This window comes from Carlito syrichta, unplaced genomic scaffold (assembly GCF_000164805.1).
Source record: "Carlito syrichta isolate Samal-C Ts95f unplaced genomic scaffold, Tarsius_syrichta-2.0.1 Scaffold315831, whole genome shotgun sequence".
Taxonomy (NCBI): Eukaryota; Metazoa; Chordata; class Mammalia; order Primates; family Tarsiidae; genus Carlito; species Carlito syrichta.
This window is the reverse complement of record NW_007259927.1, coordinates 1,215,744-1,230,369: the sequence shown is the minus strand read 5'-3', so window position 1 is coordinate 1,230,369 and position 14,626 is coordinate 1,215,744.

Genomic DNA, 14,626 nt, shown 5'->3' with positions numbered 1-14,626 from the left:
TTTCCCACATTTATTATATTGGACACATATTGATTTCTGTTGAAAGTTATTTTCTGAAATATTCATCTTGCAGAAAAATTATTGTTGAACTAGATGGCTTTATAAAAAAGATGTAGTGTATTGATAATCTAGTTTTGTGAATTGTGTTCCACCGCCCCTGATGGGTCATCTGTTCTTACAAGCAAAACAACAACAACAAAAATGAATTCAATGATTTAATAAAATTTTTCTACTAATTAAAGGAAATTTAGACTCAAAAGATAAATAGAATATAATCAAAAGTAAGAGTCTTTTATGTATTTTATTTGGTGACATTGTAATAGAACCTACTGGTGTACATGTACTTTAAAGAACAAAAGTGACATGTATAAATCTCAACAAGTGCATCAACTATCAAGTTTAGCCCTATATTGCTAGTACTGGAAATTAGCCAATAAAAGTATAAATTCAGTTTGAAGCAACTAAATTTGCCTGATCACTTTGACTGTGATAGAGAAAGAGCATTCACTGTGGTAGTATTAGATCAGTGAGAGGCAAGATGGTGCAGCATGAGGTAAAACACTGATTTAAATTTTGCCTTAAGGTCTAGAGGGTCTTACTTTCATTTACTAGAAATAAGCAAAACACAAGAAACTTTAGTGTTGCATATAAACAGTTATCAATCAAGATCTCTACCTGATGCCAACAGACCTTAGGGGAAAGTTAAATGACTTTTATGCAGCATGCTTACTGAACATCAGAAGAAAACCACAGCATGATAAAAAAAAAAAACCATTTAATTTTTATTAAACAATTTATTGTAAATGATAAAATAATAGCAAAGCTTTAATAGGAAAATGTCTAATGCTTGAATTAAAGTATTTATCTTTTTTCTTTCAAGAAGGCATAAGAGATACAGATTTATCCTGACATCCTGAGTTCCACAAAAGCATGTGGTCAAGTATTTGTGTGGAATCTTTTGGCCCAAGCTAGCAAGAAATTAATTTGATAATTTATTTTTAATGATGCATTACTAACCTGTATGTCTTTGTGCTTGGATGAACCAACACATTTCTACAGATTGAACACAGCATGAATTCCTTTTCAGATTTTCGTGCATAATAATCATTTTTAAAGAGTTTTTTTTAACTCTCAATGCTTTAGCCAATATAATGTTTAGTAAAATAATTTGACTAGAATTTTTAACCTAGTATTATAGCTTTCTTCTCCTCTGTAAAACAATTTTATTCTCCCAGGTCTCTAAAACTTTCTTAATTGTAGCATTGGCATTAGGTCAAACTGACCTCCTTGAAATGATTTTCTTCCTTCTCTAGTATTTCATATGACTTTTTTTTTTTTTTTTTGAGTCAGCGTCTCACTCTGTCGCCCAGACTGGAGTGCAGTGGCCACTCCCGGCCACCGCAGCCTCGACCTGCTGGTCTCCGGGGATCCTCCCGCCTCAGTCTTCCAATTAGCTGGAACTACAGGCGCACGCCACCACCCCCAGCTATTTTTTTTTTAATTATTTATTGTAGCTATGAGGTCTTGCCAAGTTGCCCAGGCGGGTCTCGAACCCGCGGGCTCAGGCAATCCACTCACTTCAGCCTCCCAAAGCGCGGGATTACAGGCTGAGCCACCGAGCCCGGCTCATATGACTTTTTAAATCAAGCATTCTTCACTTTCCTAACAGATACTTTTCTACCTCTTATTCTACTTCTCTTTCTGTCATTCCATAAAACTGAATATTCAGCACATTCTAGATCACTTTTCTACTCTGCATCTTGAAATTATTTCTCCTAGTGAAGTCAGAGAGACTGACCACAAATCAGTGTTTCTATCCCACCTCTGTTCTTCATGATCCTGCAATAGTGACTTCTTCCACTGGTCACACAGCAAACTGTGTCAGGTTTATTTTTTATTACCATGCCATAATCCACTCAATCGTCAAGTAGAAAAAAAGATCTTCTAAATATTAAGCTCAGCTTTATATTAGTTCAGATCCCATCGATATCGGTAGTCAAATGTTTATGTTTATAAATTGTTAAAAAGATTTTCTATTTCAGTTTGCAAGTTTTATACTGGCTCTTTTGTGGTTTTTTTCAGTGTTATTGGTTTAAAATAGACATACAATGAATTACATGTTTAAAACATACAATTTGATAACTTTTAACTTATTAGTTTTTTAATAACAGTTTTATTGAGATATAGTTCACATACTATACAAGTCCTCTTTTAAAGCATACAATTCTGTGGTCCTTACTACATTCACAGTTGTACAGTCATCACCACAATCAAATTTCACAATTAGATCATACCCCCCAAAAAAATTCAGACTCATTAGCAATCACTCCCCATTCCCTGATTCTCCCATTCCCTGACAAAGACTGATTTATTTTTTGTCTCTATGGATTTGCCTTTTCTGAGCGTCTCATATAAATGGAATCATAAAATGTGTTGCTTTTTGTATCTGACTTCTGTCACTTAGGATAATGTTTTTAAGGTTCATCCATATTGCAGCAGGTAAAATATTCCTTATCTGAAATGCTTGAGACCAGAAGTGTTTTAGATTTTGGATTTTTTCAAATTTTGGAATATTTACATATACATAATGAGCTATCTCGGGGATGAAACCCAAGTCTAAACACAAAATTCACTTATGTTTTATAGATACCTTTTATACATAGCCAGAAGGGAATTTTATAAAATAGTTTTAATAATTTGTTCATAAAACAAAGAATGTGTATAGTGAACTATCAGAAAACAAAGATGTAACAGGACATAGTGGCTCACAGCTGTAATCCCAACACTTTGAGACTGAGGCAGGAGAATCAGAGACCAGGAGTTCAAGACCAGCCTAGACAACATACTAGGACCTTGTCTCTACAAAAAAAAATTTTTTTTAAGATAGCCAGGCTTGGTGGTGGGTACCTGTAGTCCTAGCTATTCTGGAGGCTGAGTGGGAGGAACACTTGAGCCCAGGAGTTTGAGCTTACAGTGAGCTATTATCGTGCCACAGCACTCCAGCCTGAATGAAACAGAGCAAAATCTTGTCTCAAAGAAATGGAGGAAAGGAGAAAAAAAGGAAGTAAGAGAGAGAGATGGAGGGACGGAGAGAGAGAGAGGGAGAAAGGGAAGGAGGAGGGGAGGGAGGAACAGAGAAAGAGAGAGAGAAGAAAGAAAAAGATGGATTGAAGGAAGGAAGGAAGGCAAAAGGAAGGAGGAAAGGAAGGAAGGAAGGAAAAGAAGTGTCACTATCAGCCACTGTGTGGACAATCTGTGTGTTTTTTGTTTGTTTGTTCATTTGTTTAAGCAGGATTTATTGAGAGGACAGAAAAGCTCCCACAGTAGGAGACTCATGAGGGTTGCCTGACAATCTGTGTTTTTTTGGTCATCATCATTATTACTATTCCTAATTTATATATTTATATGCTACCAATGGCAATCATTTTCTTATACTTATTCACACATAAGTTCTTAACAATAAAAATATAGCAATAACACAACAAAGTTAAAAAAAATTAATGTGTTCAAGATAACTAAGTAGTAGTAGCATCACTCAGCTGAGAGACAACAGCAGACGCAAACAACAGCAGGCTTATCTGCTATGATGCTGTGTTTTGTTTTCAAGGTTACTGTGCACTGTATGTTAGCTTTTTAGTGGAGAAGAAACAGCAGAAGCTGCTGAGGATCAAGAAGTGGATCCTCTAGGGATGAGGTATTCTGCTGAGTGGCTTTTTAAAATGTTTCCTCCAAAGTCATCTGCCTCACTTACAAATGTTTGCCTTAGAAGTCTCTTTTTTATTGCATAAACAAACCGACATGTTTCTTGTTCTGTTATGAATGCACACTGGTCTAGTTCTCCAAAAAGCCTTTATACATCTTTACTATGTCGTCCATAGGCACTTTTTCTGCAGTGTTAATGATGCCATCTTTAATGTCACTATTATCACAACTGTTTGCTCTGTTGATTATTTCCTTGCTGTGCAGAAGCTTTTTAGTTTAATTAAGTCGTATTTGTTTATTTTTGTTTTCGTTGCATTTGTTATGAGGGTTTTAACCATAAATTCTTTGCCTAGGCCAATGTCCATAAGAGTTTTTCCTAGATTTTCTTCTAGGATTTTTATGGTTTCAGGTATGACATTTAAGTATTTAATCCATTTTCAGTTGATTTTTGTATATGAGAGAGATAGGGATCAAATTTCATTTTTCTGCATGTAACTATCTCATTTGTTGAATAGGGTGTCTTTTCCCAGTGTGTGTTTTTGTTTGCTTTGTCAAAGATCAGTTGCTGTAGGTATGTGTGTTTGTTTCTGGATTCTCTATGCTGTTCCATTGTTCCATATGTCTGCTTTTGTACCAGTACTATGATGTTTTGGTTACTACATCCTTGTAATACAATTTGATGTCAGGCAATGTGATGCCTCCAGCTTTGTTCTTTTTTGTTTAGGATTGCTTTGGCTATTCTTGCTCTTTTTTGGCTCCATATGAATTTGAGGATTGTATTTTTTAATTCTGTAAAAAATTATGATGGTAGCTTGAGAAAGATTGCTTTGAATCGATAGATTACTTTGGAAAATAAGGTCATTTTTACATGTTGATTCTTCCAACACATGAGCATGGGATATTTTTCCCTTCATTTGTGTCTTCTACTGTTTCTTTCATCAGAGTTTTATAGTTCTTCTTGTAGAAATCTTTCACCTCCTTGGTTAAATATACTGCTGTGTATTTAAGCTTTTTGGCTGCTGTTGTAAATGGAATTGAGTTCTTGATTTGATTCTCAGCTTGGTCACTATTGGTGTATAGTAGTGCTACTTATTTGTGTGTATTGATTTTGTATCCTGAAACTTCACCAAATTTATTTTTCAAGTTCAGGAGTCTTTTAGAGGAGTCTTTAGGATTATCTATGGATAGGATCATACAGTCAGCAAAGAGAGATAGTTTAATTCCTTTTTTTCCAATTTAGATACCCTTTATTTATTTTTCTTTCGTGATTACTCTGGCTAGCACTTCCAATAATATGTTTAATAAGAGTGGTGAAGATAAGCATATTTGCCTTGTTCCAATTCTGAGAATGGGAATGTATTCACCTTTTCTCTGTTCAGGATAACATTGGTTGTATGTTTGACATATACGGCTTTTATTATTTTTAGGACTATTCCTTCTGTGCCTATTTTGCTGAGGGTTTTTATCATGAAGGAATGCTAGATTTTATCAAGTGCTTTTTCTGTATCTATTGAAATGATCATACAATTTTTAGTTTTAATTCTGTTTATGTAGTGATTCATGCTTATTGACTTGCATATTGATCCACTCTTGCATCCCTGAGATAAAACCCACTTGGTTGTGGTTATATTATTTGTGTGTGTGTGTGTGTGTGCTGTTGGATTCAACTTGATAATATTTTTTTCGAGGATTGTTGCCTCTATATTTTTGCCTCTAAGGGATATTGGTGTGTAGTTTTCTTTTTTGTTGTATCTTTTCCTGGCTTTAATATCAGAGTGATATTTATTGGCTTCATAGAACGAGTTAGAAAGGATTCCCTCCTCTTCAATCTTGTGCAATACCTTCTGTAAAATTTGTACCAGTTCTTCTTTGATCTGGCAGAATTCAGCTGTGAGTTCATCAGGTCTTGGATTCTTTTTATTGAGAGACTTCTACTTACTGTTTCAATCTCACTACTTGTGATTTGTTTGTTCAGGGTTTCTACTTCTTTTTGATTCAAAGTTGAGGGGGTTGTATGTTTTTAAAGATTTATCCACTTCCTTTAGATTGTCTAGTTTGTTTTCATAGAGTTGTTCATAATAGTGTAAGATGATCTTTTGAATTTCCATGACATCGGTTGTAATGTCTCCATTTTCATTTTTAATTGAGCTAATTTGAGTCTTCTTTCTTGATTTCTTAATTAATCTCACTAGCAGTCTATCAATTATGTTTATCTGTTTAAATAACCAAATTTTTGCTTCACTAATCCTTTGTATTATTTATTTCAATTTTATTTCGTTCTGCTCTGATCTTTGTTATTTATTTTCTTCTGCTAACTTTGGGTTTGGTTTGTTCGTATTTTTCTAGTTCCTTGAGGTGTGATGTTAGGTTGTCAATATGCAATAATTTAGTCTTATTAATGTTGGCCTTAAGTGCTGTACATTTTCCTCTGAGCACAACTTTGTCTATGTCCCAGAGGTTTTGATAACTTGTTTTATTGTTGTCATTCATTTCAAGGAAATTTTAAATTTCCATCTTGATTTCATTGTTGATCCAAGGATCACTTAGGAGCAGATTTTTTAACTTTCATGTTTTGGTTTGGTTTCAAGAGTTCTTCTTGAAGTTAATTTCTAGTTTTATTGCACTGTGGTCTAAGAAGTTGCCTGATATGATTTCAATTTTTGTTAATTTATTGAGATTTTGATTTCTGGCCTATCATATGGTCTATCTTGGTGAATGTTCTAAAGATGACTGCTAGTTCCATCTGTTCTAGAGTCTGGTTTAAGTCCTCTGTTTTTTTGTTGACTTTCTGCCTTGGTGATCTGTCTATTACTGACAGTAGAGTATTGAAGTCTCCCACTATTATTGTATTGCTGTCTCTTTTTTTTAGATCTAGTAGAATTTGTTTTATGAAACTAGCACCTTTGGGAGGCTGAGGTGAGTGAATTGCCTGAGCCCGCGGGCTCGAGACCCGCCTGGGCAGCGAGACCTCATCTCTACAATAAATCAAAAAATTAGCCGGGTGTGGTAGCGAGCGCCTGTAGTTCCAGCTACGTGGAAGGCTGAGGCGGAGGGATTGCCGGATCCCAGCAGGTTGAGGCTACGGTGGCCAGGAGTGGCCACTGCACTCCAGTCTGGGTGACAGAGTGAGAGTCCAACTCAAAAAAAAAAAAGAAAGAAACTAGGAGCTCCAACATTAGGGGCATATAGCATATACATTTAAAATTGTTAAGTCATTTCATTGGATTGATTCTTTTATCATTATATAAGAGCCATCTTTGTATTCTTTTACTGTTGATCATTTAAAGCCAATTTTATTTTATTTAATATGAGAATGGCTATGTCTGTTTCTGTTCCATGGAATATTTTTTCCCCACCCCTTTATCTTGGTTATATAAGAGTCTTTGTGAGTTAAGTGGGTCTCTTAAAGGCAGCAGATATTTGGGTTGTGTATTTTTATCCATTCTGTTGGTCTATATCTTTTCAGTGCAGCATTGTGGCCATTTACATTCAGAGTTAATAATGATCTGTAAGATACTATATCATTCATCATACTGGTTGTTAGCTTGTTGCTTTATTTATTTACTTATTTTCTCTGTTGTGTTGGTGTTCCATAAGGCCTGTGAATATTATGATTTTCAGCATTTTTCTAATGGTGTGTTTCAACCTTTTATTTAAATATTTAGACTTCCCTGAGTATTCTTACTGAGCCGGTCTAGCAATAACAAATTCCTCCAGTGTTTGCTTGTCTGTGAAGGACTTAATTTCTCCTTTATTTATGAAACTTAGTTTTTTGGGGTACAAAATCCTGGGCTGACTGTTATTCTGTTTGAGGAGATTGAAGATGGAGCTCCAATCCTTTCTGGCTTATACAATTTCTTCTGAGAAGTCTGCTATTAGTCTGATAAGTTTACCTTTGTAAGTTATTTGATGTTTTGTCTCACTGCTCTTGAAGTTATTTCCTTCACATTAGCTTTGCATACCTGAATGATTATATGCCTTGGAAATGATCTCTCACAATGAGTCTTCTGGGGATTCTTTAACTTTCTTGTATCTTGATGTTTAGATCTCTCACAAAAAAAGTGAAGTTTTTGCGTGGTTTTTTTTTCTCATTATTCCCTCAAATAGATTTTCCAAACCTGTTGCTTTCTCTTCTTCCTCAGGATTATTTATGATTCTTACATTTGTATGTTTTACATAATCCCACATTTCTTGGGGACTGTTTCATTCTCTTTATTCTTTTTTTATTTATTATTGTTTGATTGGATTAATTCAAAAGTCTTATCTTTAAGTTCTGAGAGTCTTTCTTCTGCTTGTTCTGGTCTACTATTAAAACTTTCTACTGCATTTTGTACTTTACAAAATGATTCTTTCATTTTCAGAATTTCAGCTTAATTTATGTTTGTATGTGTCGGTCTCCTCGGGAAATTTTTTATTCATGTCCTGAATCACTTTATTTTTTTATTTATTTATGTTGATTTTCTATTTTTTCCTGAAGTTCACTGATCAATTTTATAATCAACCTTTGGAATTCTAAGTCTGGAATTTCAAAAATTTCATTTTGGGTGACATTCATTACTGAAGAGTTGATGTAGTCTTTTGGGAGTGTTGGAGAACCTTGTTTTTCATATTGTCAGAATTATTTTTCTGGTTTCTTCTCATTTGTATAGACTATTAATTCTTATTTGAGGTTGACAGGAGGCTGACATAGGCACTGTCAGGTTCCCTTGATTATATATAGCCTTGGTATGGTGAGTTTCTCAATCACCCGCTGTGGCAGTCCTGTGCTGGTTACCTGCACTAGCTCACAGAATCCTGAGTGACCAGAGTGGCTTGGAAAGTGGTGTTAGCTGGGGTTTGGGGTCAGGCCTTCTCCAAAGCTGAAGTATTATATCCTATATGATGGGTTTTACTGTTGACCTTTGGCCAAGAGGTGACACTTGTGGGAGAAAACCAGTTGTGATGGTGCCTGTAGGCTTTCTTCTTGGCAAGTGTTACTCTATGAGAGTGCCCAGAAAGTCTAGTTCAAGGGCAGATCTCTGGGGATTTTCTAAGTTCACTGTGTTTTGAGGCTTCGAGGTGAATGCAGGGGAAAGACCTGAAGACACCCAAAGTGTGTGCCCTTGGCTACCCTGGTAAAGAATGGGAGGGAGTCCTAGGTCACTGGAGTAATACTGTTGTGCAGGTGCAGGGTAGGCACAAAAGAGTTTATACAAGGAGCGAGGTTACTGTGGCAATGAGTTCCACCTGACTCCAATCTTGGCCTGTGATCTGAATGTCTGGGTGAGGCCAGCTTCAGGGCCTTAGTTGTTCTCACACAGCCTACCCAGCCAGGAACTCTCTGCAGCTGCAGAATTTGCCCTTGGGGCTGTCCATTCCATGTTCAGTTGGAAAGCATCAGTGCCACCCACAAGGGTTGAGTTCCTGAGAAATGGTGGCTGGTGCTGCTCAAGACTTTTTTCCTATACCACTCCACGGCAGAGCATGACTGTGGGTAAGGCAGTTTCCCATGAGGGACTGGAGTCCTGCAAGGTTCAGGGGTCCTGTAAATTCATGGCAGGAACAGAGAACTCCTGAATTCCCCTCATTCACCTTCCTCACTGTGTCCAGAGGCTGCGGTAAACTGTGATACAGGTAAGAGACTGACCAGTTTCAGCCCAGGTCAATGGACTTTTTTTCCTTTGCTCTAAGAGGCTATTATTACTCCTTAGGAGAGTTGTGGGGCATGCTGTTGGTTCTGTTCCTCTCTGGGTGCTGAAGAAACTTTAGCTTGGTTTACTCCGTAGGAGAAACTCACCGTAGCTGCCTCATGTCAGTCATCACCCCTGCCAATCCAGAATTTTTTTTTCTCACTTGACATATGAAATCCTTCAAAGTCATTACTTTGTTCATCATCATCACTGAACATAGACACAGGGCTGAGTTTGTGCCAGCCATAAAGTCCCAGTTACGACTTGACTTACCATGTCCCATGCACTGGCAACAGCATCTATGAGGTCTGACAATTAAGTTCGCAAACTTGCCACCACGTACTTACACTGGCAGCACTGTAAAATCAACTGAATAAGGTTTCATAACCTTGATATATCAGTGTCTCATAGCTGTGTTTGTGTTGATATGTGGCAGTGTCTTGATGAGTGGCATTTATTCTTGTTGCATGTTTTTGTGTGGCATCACGAGAATGTTGGAGTTTGAATTAGAGCAACAAACAAACATTAAATTTCTTGTTAAACTTGGCAAGAGTGAAAGTGAAATCAGGAATGTGTTAGTCAAGTTTATGGAAATAAAGCCATGAAGAAAACTACAGTGTACAGTGGATTAAATGTTTTTCTGAGGAGAGAGAAAGCATCACTGATAAAGAGTGGTCAGGACAACCAGTAACAAACAGAACTGACTGAAACATTGCAAAAAGTCTTCAAACTGTATGTCAAAAGCATAAGCTGACTGTGAAAAGCATAGCAGCCCAAATACACATTGATAGAGAAACAGGAAAATATTAACTGAAAATCTCGGCATGAGAAAGGTGTATGTAAAAATGGTCCTGAAGGAACTCTTATATGATGACAATGCCCCAGTTCACACAGCACTGTCTTTGAGGGAATTTTTAGCCAGTAAACAACTAACTGTATTGGAACACCCTTTCTACTCACCTGATCTGGCCCTCAGTGGTTTTTTTCCTTTACCCAAAGATAAAAGAAATATTAAAAGGAAGACATTTTGATGACATTCAGGACATCAAGGGTAATACGATGATAGCTCTGATGGCCATTCCAGAAAAACAGTCCCAAAATTGCTTAGGTGCTTGGACTAGGCACTGGTGCTGGTACCTAGCCTCCCAAGGAGAGTACTTGAAGGTGACTACAGTGATATTCAGCAATGAGGCATATAGCACTTTTTCTAGGATGAGTTCAAGAACTTAAGTGTCAGACCTCATATGCCATTCTTTATGTTAAACTCCTTTTGAAAACTTCCTCCATCTATAACTCTGGTCACTGCAGCTAGGACATTGTTCAAGCAAGTGTTTTTTGTTTTATTTATTTTTCATTGATCTAAGAATACCCATCATATAGCTGAATTAATGAAGTCACATTTGGGAGAAATTATATGACATAAACATTATTTTTCATGAGAATTTCACATGGAATATGAGAGGAACTCTTAGCAAGGAATAAGAAAACTTTGTGGTGGTGAACCAGTTCAGTTCCCCTACTTAAGCACAAGCCACTGATACAAAACGTTTGCAAAACCAATCAGAAAATATGCTTTCGGTGAGTTATGCCTTTTTTGTTAGCATTATAAAAAACTAAAAATTCATAGGACAGTACAATTTGATTTCTGTTCCCCAATAGCTTATATAATTCTACAACTGAAACTCTTCCATTCAACCCAAACTGCTTATGCATAGTCATCTTGAGTGAGCAGGGCTGGCTTTATCTGCCTGTGACCCATGTCATTATGAAGGGCCCCATACTTAGATGGACATTGTACTCAGTTTAATGCTCAACTGTCATTGTCTTGAAATTCATTTTTTCAAGTGTGCAAAACACTTATTTCCCCAAAGTGAACTTATTTTCTATACTTTAGACATACTGTGAAATAATCAATGAGACTTATTACCATAATTTAAGCCTTGTAGCCCAAGGAGGACTGTGGCATCCTATTCTTTTCTGTGACACCAATCAAAAATGAGGACATATTTCCATCATTCCCCTACCCTCTAACCCTCATTCAGAATTGGCCTGCTCTGTAACTTATTCTCACTTCCTCAAAACAGAAAGTTCTTAACTCCTGATTAGACTTTTTTCTCCTTTTGAGTTTCATTTTTTTTTTTACATTTTCCTCAGATTTATTTAGGCTAATTGACAAATAAAAAATTGATTTTATATCTTATGGCAATTTTTGATATACATATACTTTGTAAAGTGATTACCATAATCAAGCTAATTAGGCTGTCCATCACTTCCCATAGAAACTTTGTGTGTGTGTGTGTGTGTGTGTGTGTGTGTGTGTGTGTGTGTGTGTTATGGTGAGAACAATTAAGGCCTATCTACCTAGCAAGTCTCAAGTATGTAATACAGTAACTTTAATTATAGTCTACCATGATGTACATTAGATATCCATAAATTATTCATCTTGCATAACTGAAACACTGAACCCTTTGACTAACACATCCTCATGTTCCTCACTCCTGCACTGGCAACCACCATTCTAATCTCTGCTTTTATGAGTTTGACTTTTTGACATTACACATGTAAGAATATGCATTTTTTTTGTGGCTAGCTTATTTTATTTAGCATAATGCTTTTTTGGTGCATCCATATTGTTATAAATGGCAGAATTTCGCCGGGCTCAGTGGCTCAGCCTATAATCCCATGCCTTTGGGAGGATGAGGTGAGTGAATTGCCTGAGCCCGCGGGTTCAAGACCCGCCTGGGCAGGCGAGACCTCATCTCTACAAAAAATAAAAAAAAAAATTAGCCGGGCGTGGTAGCGCGCACCTGTAGTTCCGGCTACTCGGAAGCCTGAGGCGGAAGGATCGCCGGAGCCCAGCAGGTCAAGGCTGCGGTGGCCGGGAGCGGCCACTGCACTCCAGTCTGGGCGACAGAGTGAGACTCCAACTCAAAAAAAAAAAAAAAAAGCAGCATTTCCTTCTTTTTTAACTCTGAATAATATTCCATTGAGTGATTTATGTCATATTTTCTTTATCCGTTCATCTGTTGATGGACACTCTGGTTAATTCCCTATCTTGACTATTGTAAATAATGTTGCAATAAACATGATATTGCAATTGTCACATACTTATTTCATTTCCTTTGAATATGTACTCAGGATTGAGATTGCTGGATCATATTGTAGTTTTATTTTTAATTTTATGAGAAACTTTCAAAGTGTTTTTTGGGGTTTTTTAAATATTTTATTTTAAAGATGTGTGGTGCAATTCAGGATTAGGTATACAAGTGGACATCATACAAGTAAAGATTGGGCCTCTCTTTGTTCCCCACTTTGCCTGATTTGAGACCAGGTACCCTTATTGATGTTGTGAGCACCCTCTCCACTCTGGCACTATCCCACTGCTGCCAATCCCTTTCTTATAGCATTATGGTAAATGTTCAGGGTCCGCTTATAAATGAGAACATGTGGTACTCAGTTCTTTGTTTCTGTGATAGATCGCTGAGTATTATAGACTGTAAATCTGTCCGTTGCTGCAAAGTCCATATGTTTATACTTCTCTATGACTGCATAGTATTCCATCATCTATGTGTATCATACTGTTTTTTGTAGGCTGTACCAATTTACATTTCCTCCAATACTATACAGGAGTTTACTTTTATCTACATCATCTCCAAAACATATTATCTCTTATTGTTTTGATAATAGTCATTTTAACAAAGTGATATATCATTGTGGTTTTGATTTACATACGCTGATGATTAGAGATGTTGAACGTTTTTTCATATATCTGCTGACAATTTGTATGTCTCCTTTTGAGAAACGTTTTTTCCAGTCCTTTGCCAATTTTTTAATTGCAGTTTGTTTGCTTTGTTTTCTTGCTTTTGAGTTTTTTGCATTGTGTTCCTTATGTATGTTGGATATTTCCCTTATCAGATATATGCTTTGCAAAACCTTTTCCCCTATGTTTCCCTTTAGTAGTTTTACAGATTCAGGTCTGACATTTAAGTCTTTAATCCATATCTTTATTTTTGTGGTTAAGCTTATCCCTATGAATTTTATTCTTTTTAATGATATTATAAATGAAATTTTTCCCAACTTCCTTTCCTGATAGTTTACTATTAGTGTGATAAAATGCAACTGACTTTTATATGTTAATACTTTATCTTGCAACTTTTCTGAGCTTCTTTATTAGTTGTAGCAATTTTTGTTATTGCTTGTGAGTCTTCAGTGTTTTCTATATATAAAATTACATTATCTGGAAACAAAAACTTTTACAACTTACTTTATAATTTAGATTACTTTGATTTCTTATTCTTGTTGAATTCTTCTGGCTAGACTTCCCAGTAATATCTTAAGTAGAAGTGGATAGAGTGGTCATTTTGTCTTGTTCCTGATATTAGAGGAAAAGTCTTCAATGCTATACTGTTGATTATGGTGTTAGCTATTGGCTTGCCTCATATGACCATTATGATGTTAATTCTTTTTACACTTAATTTGTTGGGAGTTTTTATCATGAAATGATATTGAATTTTATTAAGTGCTTTTTCTGCACCTATTTAGGTAGTTATACAATTTGTATCCTTTATTCTGGTAACATTATGTATCGTATTTAATGAATTGCATATATTGAACCATCCTCACATCCATGATCATATCCCACTTGGTAATGTATGATCATTTTAATGTGATGTTGAATACAATTTGCTAGTATTTTGTTGAGAACTTTTGCCTCTAAATTCATCAAAAAACATTGACCTATAATTTTATTTTCTTATAGTAATCTAGTCTGGCTTTGGTATCAGGATAATGCTGGCCTTACAAAATGAGTTTGGAAATGTTCCCAACTCTTCAATTTTAGAAAAGTTGAGAAAAAATAGTGTAAATTATTTTTTAAATGTTTCATAGAATTAACAAGTGATGCCATCTGGTTCTAGGCTTTTCTTTGTTAGTGAATATTTAATTACTGATTCAACTTTCTTAATCATTATTGACCTGCCCATATTTTCTATTTCTTCATGATTCAGTCTTGGTGAATATTGTATTTCTAGAAATGTATTCTTTTTTTCTAGTTATCTAATGAGTTGTTATATGATTGCACATGGTAGCCTTGTAGGATCCTTTGTATTTGCGGGGTGTCAGTTTAAAGCCTCATTTATTTATAACTTTTTATTTTAGTTTTCTACTTTTTTCTTTTTTTTTTTCTTTTTTTTTTTTTTGAGTTGGACTCTCACTCTGTCGCCCAGACTGGAGTGCAGTGGCCACTTCTGGTCACC